Source organism: Protopterus annectens, chromosome 7.part0 (genome assembly GCF_019279795.1).
Source record: "Protopterus annectens isolate FY-2018-M chromosome 7.part0, PAN1.0, whole genome shotgun sequence".
In the NCBI taxonomy this organism is placed as follows: Eukaryota; Metazoa; Chordata; order Ceratodontiformes; family Protopteridae; genus Protopterus; species Protopterus annectens.
The window spans coordinates 1,195,761,427-1,195,773,644 of record NC_056739.1 but is presented as its reverse complement, the minus strand read 5'-3'; the positions used below and the strand labels follow the sequence as shown (position 1 = coordinate 1,195,773,644).

The 12,218-nt window shown below is 44.4% G+C and overlaps 1 protein-coding gene across 1 annotated transcript in view; it reads right to left on the bottom strand.

Moving 5' to 3' along the window:
* Window positions 1-12,218, bottom strand: part of LOC122806959 (synaptic vesicle glycoprotein 2C-like) — a 419,490-nt gene that overhangs the window by 146,597 nt on the left and 260,675 nt on the right. The gene's annotated exons all lie outside the window — the stretch shown is intronic.

Genomic DNA, 12,218 nt, shown 5'->3' with positions numbered 1-12,218 from the left:
TCTAGCAGAACACTGGCACAGCAACCCTGAGTGTACATTCACTGCCTCAGATGTGATACTCTGTCTTTCTCCCACTGCCATAAGATCACCACTGTCCAGCACAAGGGTAAAATCTGCTGCCCCTTTGCCTCTTAGATACTATCTGACAGACTGAGTCTCAGACTAGTTACAGAGATGGCCCAAATCAGATTTGTCTCCAAGGCCATCAGGGCCAAGAAGATACTCCCACCTCCAAGTTAATGTGGAGCCTCATCACTAAGACCATTCCTGGAATAAAGTGGATGTCTACAAGAGCTCCTACTGAAGTTTCTCTCTTCAGAGATGCAAACAGTTGAGCTGTACAAAGAGAAACTCACAAGAAGACTGGTGGGAAATGTCCACTTCAGGGTTCCACAGTAAGGGTCTAACAGCAAAAAAGGTTCATTAGCACATTTTGACTCTAAAGTTAGTGACCTGTTATATTCCACTGTACAAGTCACATCCTCAGGAGTACAGATGGCCCAGTGAAGACTGTGGCTGAATTTAAGCTAGGAAGGTTCAGCAGAGTCTGAGCTTTAGCCATGCACTGTTCTTTCAACCAGTCATCTAAGGCCATAAAGTACAGTTTTGTACCTACCATAAATGTAGATGTTCGAACAGGATAGCATCTGCAGTCATAACAAAGGGTTGTCCTGTCGTCAGGCAGCCCTTCGGTCGGCCGGATTCCAAAGTCTGGGTCTGGCCTCGGCTGGTGTCGCACTTCGCCCGACGTCATCTCTGCTGGTCTTCGGGTATAAAGGCATCAGCCGACGCCATTTTCCTCAGTGTTTCTTGCCCCAGATGCCAGTTGCCTTCTTGGAAAGCTAAATTTTGGGTAAATGCCAATGTTTCCAAAAAAAAAGGTAGGCAAACACAAAAAATAAGCATGTATGTACATATATACAAACAAATACACCATAAGAGATCCCCCCCAGCTAGCTATTAGGAGGGTAAATACCCTAGGAATACCACAGAGGGGAAGGACCGTGGGTAATCCTGACTGCAGATGTTATCCTGTTCGGACATCTACATTTATGGTAGGTACAAAACTGTACTATGTCCTTCAAGGATGCATCTGCAGTCATAACAAATGGGTAGAATACCATAGCCAAACTAGGGGAGGAGGAAGAAGAATTATGGTGTAGTTAGGATCCCTTGCAATACAGCAGTGGCAAAACCTGCTCGGGATCTAGAGTATAGAGGTAAGTTATAATGCTTGGCAAATGTATGCACGGAGGTCCAAGTAGCCGCCTCAATAATGTCCTTGGTTGCCACTCCTCGTAAGAAAGCTGTGGTAGTGGCTGTAGCCCTTGTAGAGTGAGGTCTTATGTTCTGTGGAATTTGTTTTCCATGGTAGGAGTAACAGAATCTTATGCAATTTCCTATCCATTTGGAGATTGTCTGTTTGGAAATTGCTTTTCCTTCCCTTCCTGTTGCATAGGCTACTAAAAGCTGGTCAGTTTTTCTGTTACCTTTGGTTCTGTCCAGGTAGTAGCGTAACTGTCTATGTACATCCAAGGTATGCAGCAGTCTTTCCCCCCTGTTCTGTGGATTGGGAAAGAAGGTAGGTAGGTGGAGTGCCTGGTTTAGAGACACTCTGGATACCACCTTAGGCATAAATGTAGGATTAGTTCTCATGGACACCCTGTCTTGATGGAAGATTAGGAAGGGTTGCATTGCCATTAAGGCCTGTAGTTCCGAAACCCTTCTTGCTGAAGTAATTGCCAGTAGGAAAGCAGTTTTCCATGATAGGTGTTGAAGATCTGCTGTTGCTGCTGGTTCAAATGGAGGGAGTGTCAATTTTTCTAGCACAAAGTTCAAGTCCCATGCTGGCAATGGTGGCTTCCTAGGAGGTTTTACATTCTTGATTCCTCTGAGGAACTGCCTGAGTAGAGGATGTGAGAAGACAGGGGGATCGAAGCTGTATTCTGCAGAAATAGCTGATGCATGTATCTTGATGGAGGAATAGGACAGGCCTGTGTGGAGAAGCTCTGCCAAGTACTCCAGGATGTTAGCAATATCTATCTTTGACACATCTTTTCCTCTTTCAGTACTCCAAATGACAAACCTTTTCCATTTTCCTGCATAGTTCCTTCTTGTTGAAGGTCTGCGGGCTTCAAGGATAATGTCTTTAACCCTTTGGGATAAATCTGGGTTAGTTGCTGTTATGTGATGTTCCAGGCAGTCAGTTGCAGAGTTTTTAGGTTTGGATGCATGATGTTGTAGTTGTTCTGAGTTAACATCAAAGGCATCAGGGGTAGTGTCCACGTTCTCCCCCGAGACATGCTCCTCAGCAATGGATACCAGTGTTGTCTTGGCCAATTTGGAGCTATCAGAATTATCCTTGGACGTTCCTCTTTGATTTTCAGTAGTACCTTGTGCATCAAAGGAAGAGGTGGGAATGCATATGCTGTCAGGCCTTTCCAACTGAAGGATAGGGAGTCCACCTTCCATGCAAGTGGGTGGTATGTCCTTGTGCAGAATTTTTTGAGCTGGTGATTGAGTGGGGATGCGAATAGGTCTATTTGTGGCATTCCCCATTTCTTTATGATGGCCTTGAAGATGTCCGGGTGTAGCATCCATTCGTGAGCATCCGAGGTAGTTCTGCTTAACATGTCTGCTAGGGTGTTTTCTTTTCCCGGTACAAATATTGCCTGTAACTGGATGTTGTAGCTCAGAGCCATATTCCAAAGGTCCAGAGTCATTCTGCATAGAGGGTATGAATGAGTGCCTCCCTGTTTGTTGATGTACCACATGACTGTGGTGTTGTCTGTCCTTATCATTAAATGGCCTTCTTTGAGGAATGGTCTGAAATTCTGGATTGCTAGTTTTACTGCCAGCATTTCTTTTTGGTTTATGTGCAGGTGCAGCTGGTCTGGAGTCCATAATCCTTGTATGCATTTGTCCAGCATGTGTGCCCCAGCCTAGGTCTGAGGCGTCCGTTGTGATGGTTTGGCTTGCTTGAAAGTTGTGGAAGGGCAAGCCTGGGTTTGACTGGCATGCTTGAGCCCACCATAGGAACTCTTGTTTCAGGCATGGGATTAGTGGGATTTCGGCTTCTAAGCTGTGCCTGTGTTGAGACCATAAATTCTTTAGGTACCACTGTAGCTTTCTCATATGCAGTCTGGCATGGGGGACCAGGATTATGCATGATGCCATGAAGCCCAAGGCCTGCAGTACTTTTCTTGCTGTTAGTTTGTTCTGCTTTGTTAATGCCAAGAAGTAAAGAGGGAGTTGTTCTTGTTTTTCTGCAGTTAGGAATGCCATCTGTTTTACTGTGTCCAATTCCGCACCCAAGAAAGTTCTTGTTTGGGATGGTATCAGTCTTGACTTTTTTAAATTGACTGTGTATCCCAGGGCTTGTAGTAAGCAAATGACTCTTTGTAAGTCTTTTGTCAGCTTGCTTTTGTTGTCCGCTTGTATCAGGCAGTCGTCCAGGTATGGATAAATTTGGATTCCCTGTAGCCTGCAATGGCGATTACTGATGCCAGGCATTTTGTGAATACTCTGGGCAGTAGATAAGCCAAAGGGCAATGCTGAGAATTGATAATGCTCTGATCCTGCAAGAAATCTGAGGTATCTTCTGCAATTTGGTTGTATGGGGACGTGCAGGTATGCCTCCTTGAGATCTAGAGTTACCAGCCAACACTCCTTGCCCAGCATGGGAAGAAGTTGCTGTAGGGTCAGCATTTTGAATTTTGGGACAATGATGAATGTATTTAAGACGGACAGATCGAGAATAGGTCTCCAATTTTTCTCTTTTCTTGGTACTAGGAAGAGTCTGGAGTAGAATCCTTTGCCCTGTTCTGTTAGTGGTACTCTTTCCACAGCTCTCATCTTTGTTAATTGAGCTATCTGCTTTAGAGCTTCTGTTTTTTGATTTGGAGGTAGGTTTGGCATTCCTCTTTTTACTGGTAAGGTGTGGAAGTGAAACCTGTAGCCTTGGTCTATGGTCTGCAAAATCCACTTGTCTTTTGTGATATAGTGCCAATTTTTTGAAAATAAGGCTAACTTTCCGCCTAAAGGTGCTGCCATTTGTTCCCTGGTAGGCGGTGTCAGAGCCAAGTCACTGTGATTGTCCTGTTGCAGTGGCAGTGGTTGTGTCTGTGCCTCGCTGGTTATTGCCTTGCCACTGGCGTCCTCTGTAGGCACCTCCTCTGGATTGAATTCTGCCTCTGGAACGCCTATTCCTGCCTCTCTGAGATTTTGAGGAGTCTGGCAAGGACCAATTTTTGGAAGGCCAGTTCCTGCTAAACCTTGGGGGCAGAACCTGTAAGAAATCCTTAACTGTTTGTACAGATTTTGCCTTCTCTTCCATTTTCTTCATTACTTGCTGAGCAGGAGTACCAAATAGACTGGCCTTATCCATAGGAGCATCTAACAGCTTTGCTTTAACATGATCCGGCAAGACCTGTTCTTTCAACCATGCATTCCTTCTTATAACTGTGCCAGTCATGGCTGATCTAAATGAAGCCTCCAGTGCATCATAGCCACATTTTAAAGAATGGTTACTAACCTGCTGAATGTTATTCACCATTTCTAAAACATATTTCTTATCTAAGGAGTCATCAGAGGACAGTTTCTTAGTTAACTGATCAAGCATAAACTCTTGGTATTGGATCATATGAAACTGACAGTTCAAAGCTCTAGCTGAGAGAGTAGCAGAGGTGTAAACTTTTTTCCCCCATCTCTCTAAGGACCTGGATTCTCTTTCAGAAGGGAGTGGGTTTTTTGCTGAGGTCGAAGCTACTGCCTTAGGCCCCTGGGAGATAGTCTCAGGATCTGCAAGTGGGGCCTTGTATAGGTGGTGATGAGTGTCTGGTACCCTGTAAAACCTATCTGGTTTGGCAGGGGCTGGAGGTAAAGTATCAGGAGCAGTGCAAACATCATTAAATGCATCATCCACAACAGGCAGAACTGGAGGTATAGCTAAGGGCCTATGTTGTGGTAAGTGAAGAAAGGTCCTAAGCCTTTTTCTTGAATCTGAGAAATCTTGTCCCTGCCATTGGAATTGTTCTCTCATGGCATGTAAGGTTTCCCCAAAGGAAAATTCCTCTGGTGGAGAGGCAGATGGAATAGATTCTTCAGCATCGGAATCTTCATAAGTAGAAAAAGGAGCCTCTGGATGGTCTGTAATGTCTGAGTCATCCGAAGAATCATCAGAGGACACTGGCTCTGGGGGCTCTGCTCTAGGTCTCTTTTCTGGAGGCTGAGAGGCCCTGTCTGGGTGAGATTGGGATCCCTAATTAAAGAGATGAGATCCTCTGCCAGAGTAAGCATTTGTGAACTGGAACTGGGCCTGTGTGAGGGGGCTTAACAGGCACTGATTTAGCAGTTTTGGCTGCTTTAGCCCTGGCAAAGGCCTTAATAGACATGGCTGCAGGAGGCCTAGCAGCACCACGTGCTGGGGTAGAGACATCCAAAGGGATAGTGTCTGATAATTCAATAGGAACCACATTAGTAGGCAAAACTTCAGAGGCCGATTCAACTAGAGTAGCAGGAGCCTCGGTAGTAGTCATGGATTCGGCTGAAGATTGACCCGTTTGCTCGGTTTCGGCCGAAACCGAGACACTCGCGGTTTGCTTAACCGTGGTTTCGGCCAAAACCGCGGACCGCGAGTGTCGGTCTTTTTCTTTGTGTTTTTTAACAATTTGAGTTGTCGGAGGATCCGACGGCATAATGTACGCAAAATCTGAGCCGAAAAACTGTTCAGCAAACTCCGACCGACGCCTAAGCGTTCGTCGGTTGAAGGAAGCACAGGCTAAACAGGCTGCTACGTCGTGGTCTGGGTCTAAACAAGGTAAGCAGTAAGAGTGGAAATCTTTATGAGGTATTTGTTTCCCACAAGTTAAACAGTTATTTACTTTTTCTGACATCGGCTGAGGCAAGAAAGATTCCCCAACGGGGTACTTAGCTTTTTAGAAGTCTTCGAAGTAGTATTCGGTAGTAGTAATCTCTGGATCTGACCGACCGGCACTTGCGAACAGCTTCTGCTTCGGGAGCCACGCGGCAAGAAAGACTGGGGAAAATGGTGTCGGCTGATGCCTTTATACCCGAAGACCAGCAGAGATGACGTCGGGCGAAGTGCGACACCAGCCAAGGCCAGACCCAGACTTTGGAATCCGGCCGACCGAAGGGCTGCCTGACGACAGGACAACCCTTTGTTATGACTGCAGATGCATCCTTGAAGGACATCCTTCCAGACCCCCTTTAATGGTAGGAACAACTGACAATGGAGAGAGAAAACCTCCCTGGTAATAAAGGCAATCATCTGAGAAGGAGTTAGAGGGGATGTCTTCTGATTTTTGGTGTCCACTAGAGGCTGCAGCCATGGAAGCTCCTGCTACAGGGACATATCCAACATTACCAGGCAGCCCCTGGGAAGTGCAAGCAGGTGCAAGTCATGCTGTGAGGATTTTCACCCAATACCCCAAAACCTACCCAATACCTCCTCTACCTTAAATAATTAGCCCATTTGTTCTGTCAAGGGGTGAAAGCCAAGCACACCCAGGCTAGGGAAGAGCCTTATAGGTTCATAGGTTGGTACTAGGCTATCAGCCCTAGAGCCTATACAAGCCTAGCAATAACAATTCCCTGGCTATTTCTTCCCACACTATTTACTTCCCTGGATCCCTGTCTAGCAGGGCGACTGATGTGATCCCCGGGGTGAATTTCCTTTCTCCCATCCAATCGTCAAGGTTCCTTTTGAAGAGGGCCAAAGAGGCACTCTGCTTGACATGTATGGGCAGTCTATTCCAGAGTCTGGGGAGTCTCTGGGTCAGGAACCTATCCCTCCAGCATGTTTTGTTTATTGTGATGACAAGGTTTAGATCCCTGGAGCGTGTGGCTCTGAGGGACTGGGATTTCTTTAAGTGTAGCATGTCCAACAGCTCTGGGTTTGACATGGCCTTGTATGTTAAGCAGAGATCGCCTCTGAGTAGACGATATGCGACAGAGTATAGCTGGAGTTTTTTAAGGCGGTCAGCATAGGGCATCTGCTTTAAGCCTGTGATTCTTTTAGTGAGTTATTTCTGCGGCCTTTCCGGTTGTTGCAGATGCCTTGAGAGGTACATATCAAATGGGGCATTGTATTCTATAATGGGTCTAATGAGGGATGAGTACAGTGGGACAATGACCTCCTTTTTTCTGGATGAAAAGCCCTTAGTGATGAGGTGTGCCACATAGAAGGATTTCCTGACTGTTGTGGCGATGTGGTTATCGAAGGTGAGACCACTGTCCACCTGTGTCCCTAAGTCTCTTATCACACTTTCGGTGTTTAGTGTACTGCCACTTATGTGGTAATTCATGGGTACATGTTTTTTCCCAAAGGGGATAACTATACATTTCTTGGCATTGAGCTTGAGCCCATGGCTCTGGCACCAAGCATCTGTTTCTGTAAGGCCCACATCATTTGGGGATTCATTAATGGCTCCCAGTTTGCAGTCATCTGCGAACTTTGTTAGCCAAAGTCCCTTAGTGTTGGCCTGTACTTCAGAGAAGTAGATGCCAAACAAGAGCGGTCCCAGGACTGAACCCTGAGGTACTCCACTTGTCATTTGTCTGGAGCTGGATTTGGAGTCGGCTACTTTTACAGTGTGGGTTCTGTCAGTAAGTCAGTTGGCAACCCATTGGGTGACGTAGGGATTAATGCCCAGCTTAGTAAGTTTATCTATGATTCCAGAGTGGGGGATGGTGTCAAAGGCCTTGGCGAGGTCTAGATAGGCTGTGTGGACCACCTTACCCTTGTCCATGGCTCTGGAGACTGATTCGAAGAAGTCAATCAGGTTCAGGAGACAAGATCGGCCCTTCACGAACCCAAACTGGGTGGGGTCCAGTGTTTGAAGGTTGCCAATGTCTTTGTTTATAAGCCCATCTGTTCCTGCAGAGAGTGCCCTTCCATCTCCCTTATGTTGGGAGCCATATGGTAAAGAGTGGCCCAACTTCAGGTCCCAAAGAGTGGCCTATCCATCCCTCCTACAGACGGATTGATAAATAACAACTACTACCTGGATAAAAGAAGAAGGTGTCCATGCTCCCATCCCTCCTACAGATGGCTCGATAAATAACAACTACTACCTGGTTGAAAGAAGAAGGTGTCAATACTCCCATATGTGCTTCTTTCTTTTCCTGGCAAGAAAAGATATATTTTGCCAATGCAGGGATCTGTCTTGGGTCCAGTACTCTTCAATGAGTCTGTATGACATACCTAAGGAAAGGGAGCAAAGGACCAACTTCTTTGTTAATAACACAAAGACAGATGCATCAGTGGAAGACAGAGGGAGAGAGTTTAGGGAAAGCTAATAAAAAAGTTGAACAAGTGAGACAAAAGGTAGTAGCTGAGAATCAATGCAAACAAGTGTAAACTACTGCACTTGGGTCGCAGCAATCCTGATGTGAAATGCCAGCAACAGAAATAAAACCAAAGGCAACAAATTAAAAAAAAATCTTTACAGTGTTGGTCACACCTCAAATGGACCACCAGGAGTAGAATAAAAGTGCAATGGCAGTAGCAAACAGAATGCTGGTGTAAATCCTCAGGGGTAAAGACTCCAGAACCAAAGAGGTAATGCTTTCACTCTAGAGGGCCCTGATCAGACCTCACTTTGAGTATTGTGAAGAGGTCTGGAGGACATACAAGGAAAGGGACATCAGGCTACAGGAACCCACCAGAAAGAAATACAAGCTACAGAGGAAGGGATATGTCCAGGGACAAAAGGAACTAAAGCTCTTCTCACCTCAGACCAGAAGAGATGGTGGGCATGATACTGAAGCACAAGATCATGTCAGGGAGAAGTGAAGGGGGTATCCTGATCAGTAAGGGCAGAGGGAGGAGGAGGGTAAAAGTGGCAGATTGCCATCCCTGGATCTCCAAAAATACCTCTCCACAAAGATGAAATGTAAACCCATGGAATGCACTATTGTTAAATGACCTAAAGGACACTCCTCAACAGGGACCTATTGGACTACGCTGGCCTGCAGGAATGCCTCAAAAGGTTCCTCAGCCCTAAGTGCTGTCGTTCAGTAACCTGGTGACTCAAGGGACTGCTCCATGGAACTGGGATGCTTGATCCTGCGCTCTAATTAATACACTGACAGCTTGGTGGCAAAGCAATCCTGGGATGCATCTTCCATGGTGGAAGCCAGGAACATGCCTCCTACAATCTCTTCATCCTCGACCAAGGTGGAGGAAAAGTGTTGGCTTAAGTAGCTGAGGAGGGGCTTAGCACTTGCAGGGACCTGGGGCAATAGACCTGCAGGCCTACCTTTAGGAGGACTAGGTCTTAACCTGATCTCCTGGTACTTGTACTTGTGCCAGTGCTCTGACTTACACCTAAGGCTGCAGGAAGGGCCCTCCCCATCAACCCCCCCCCCCCGTAATGGCCCCTCTATGATCTCCATCCTTGTGGTTATAGCCATGAACTTCCATGTGGCAGGACTGATATGCTGACACCTGAAGCAGTTCTCCACATTGTATTCCTCCTTGTAACAGTAAAGGCAATATCGGAGTGTGTCTTGGCAAGACATTTGGCAACCACAAGGATGCTTAGTACACTTAGTCATAATCTGAAATGTGTGAATAGCAAAAGAGAGCCATCATGCATGGGGATGCATGCTATTATATAACTGGTGTGTTATATCACAGTATGTGTTAATAATGAGCATTCAAACATCTGCAAACGTAAGAGCTCCATAGATTTTTGCTGAATTCCAGTTGGTGGAGTAGATAAACTCAACTAAGGACTCATTAAGGAGGGTTCTCACTATTACAATTCATATAAAGTGGGGTAAAGGAAACATTAAACTGCATATATTTTGATTTGCTTCTGATAATACACATTCATGTCTTCAGCAACTCTTCTGTCTGTAATATCAACAGACTTTTGCTAGTTATGGTTTACATTTTGAGACTTGGGCTAAAAGCAATTTAACTCCCTATCTCAGTTTGAAACACTGAGAAAATCATAAATCAAAGCTGAATAAAGTTAAAAAAGTTCACTAAAAGTATAAATAGGTAGTAAACCTTTATGTCAGCATAGATGTATTGCTGCTAGCCAATTCTTCAATCTTTCCATCTTAAGACGTGTTTTTAATAATGCAAAATAATTTCTTCAGAAAGTAGTGAACCTGTAAATGATGTCATCAGGATTCATCTACTAGACTTGCTAAAAGGCAATGCAGTGAATTTACTGATAAGTGTCAATTCAATGCAGCCTTATTCACAATAGCAATCACTGTGGTGGCTAACTGCAGCAATGATCCCCTTTAGAGACATAGCTACGTATGCGTCCTACTTCTCTGTGATGAAAATGATTTGCACTTTGTAAGGTGTTATTTCAAAGGGCTTTATCATTTTTTACTCAGCAATATATGAACTTACTCATTAATTTTATAAACATAGCCTACCTATCCACTTCCACTTTCCCCCTCTTTATTACTTTGAGTCGTACATTCGGCTGCTTTGTTTAACCACCTATTATTTCATTCAGGCTACTTTCAAGGTGAAACTGTTTCACCAATCAGAAATAACCAGGAACTTCCTGTGTCATCTTCTATTGTTCCTCATTATCAATTTCCTATTGGCTACACTCAGTCCAGGAACTCGCTCACTATTGGACCATTTTCTGTCAACTAATTTAAATCAGAAAATTTTGGTAAGCCATAATCATGTGGTTTGGTTTGAACTAGATGATAGCCATGACAGCCAGTGGATTGCACTTCCCCTTCTTCTTATTTGTACACATCCTTGTAGATGGATGCATGACTGGACCCCACCTTTCCATGCATTATTTGCTATGCATAGTCCTAATTAATCTTTCTTTTGTTTGCCTCTATCCACAATTTAGTCTTTTTTGCCATATTGTATAAAAAGTATTTTTTTTAAGTTAGATCTGCATAAGTTCTTTTTGCATTGTTGCTGGATCAAAAAAAGATGATTTTATAGAATGAGAAAGAATTTCAACATGCATTTCTTTCTCAGTATTAAGGTTAGTATCTGTTGTATTTTCTTCTAGAGAGTAACAGGATAAATAACTCACTAGGAGACAAAGTCTGCATCTTATATCTAAGGAACATTACTCTTGCTGTCTAGAATGTACAATGTTTCTTGATTTTCTGATCCTGACTTAAACTTCACCTGAACAGCTAAGATACACATGCTTCCAGCTTAAAATACCCTCTCACTGTTATTCTCCCTCTCCCCTCTGCTCTTCTTGGGTCTTTGCTGTACATTTTTTTTGTTAATTCTCCATTGCCTCAGTAGAATACTTCCCAACTCCTCTTGCTACTCACGTTTTTGCCATCAGTTGCTGGAATAGGTGTAAACACTACAAAAACTTGAACAGGTATGCATTACTTGCTATACCTTATTTATAAATGATACCATAACAATCATCTTCCTCTTCTTTCGGCTTTTCACGGTTAGGGGGTCGCCACAGCAGATCACCTGTTTGCTCATGATTGGCAGTGGAGTTTTACAGTGTCTAGTTGCGGTGCCCAACCTTCCACAGAAGGCGCACACACACCTAGGTCCAATCCACCTACAGCATGTCTTTGGGATGTGGGAGGAAACCAGAGCACCCAGAGGAAACCCACACGACCACAGGGAGGACATGCAGACTCCGCACAGAAGGCACCCCAGCCGAGGACTGAACCAGAGAACGTCTTGGTGTGAGTCGGCAACGCTAACTGCTGCACCACCGCGGCCGCCCAAATTATACCATAACAATATTACCAGTAGACATTCAATTACCGTGTGCACTGTTGAACAATGTGCACCCACATTGATGTCCTGTTATGTATTATAATATTAACTGTATAACCTAATTAATGAAATGTACTTGTATCAAATACTTACTGTATGCCACAAATTGTGTATGTTAGTTATTTTATTTCATTTCCTTGTTAATCAGGTCATCCTATAAAGCACAAATACCTACTTTTGGGGGTGACCCAAGGGCACTATAGGTAACTAAAATGCTCACAGTCATACATTTCGCAAACAGAGGAGGTAACCATTTGAAATGTTATGATTCACTACAGTGAGACCTGAAATGTAGACTGAATGGCTGAAAAAAAACAGACTTACATATGCTATGTCCAAGATGGCCATATCCCAGAATTTTTCCTTTTTTTTCAAGCTATTGCACTCTTGTATTTTGAGTACCAACAGAGGATGAGGTAAATTAACCCAGAACTACAGC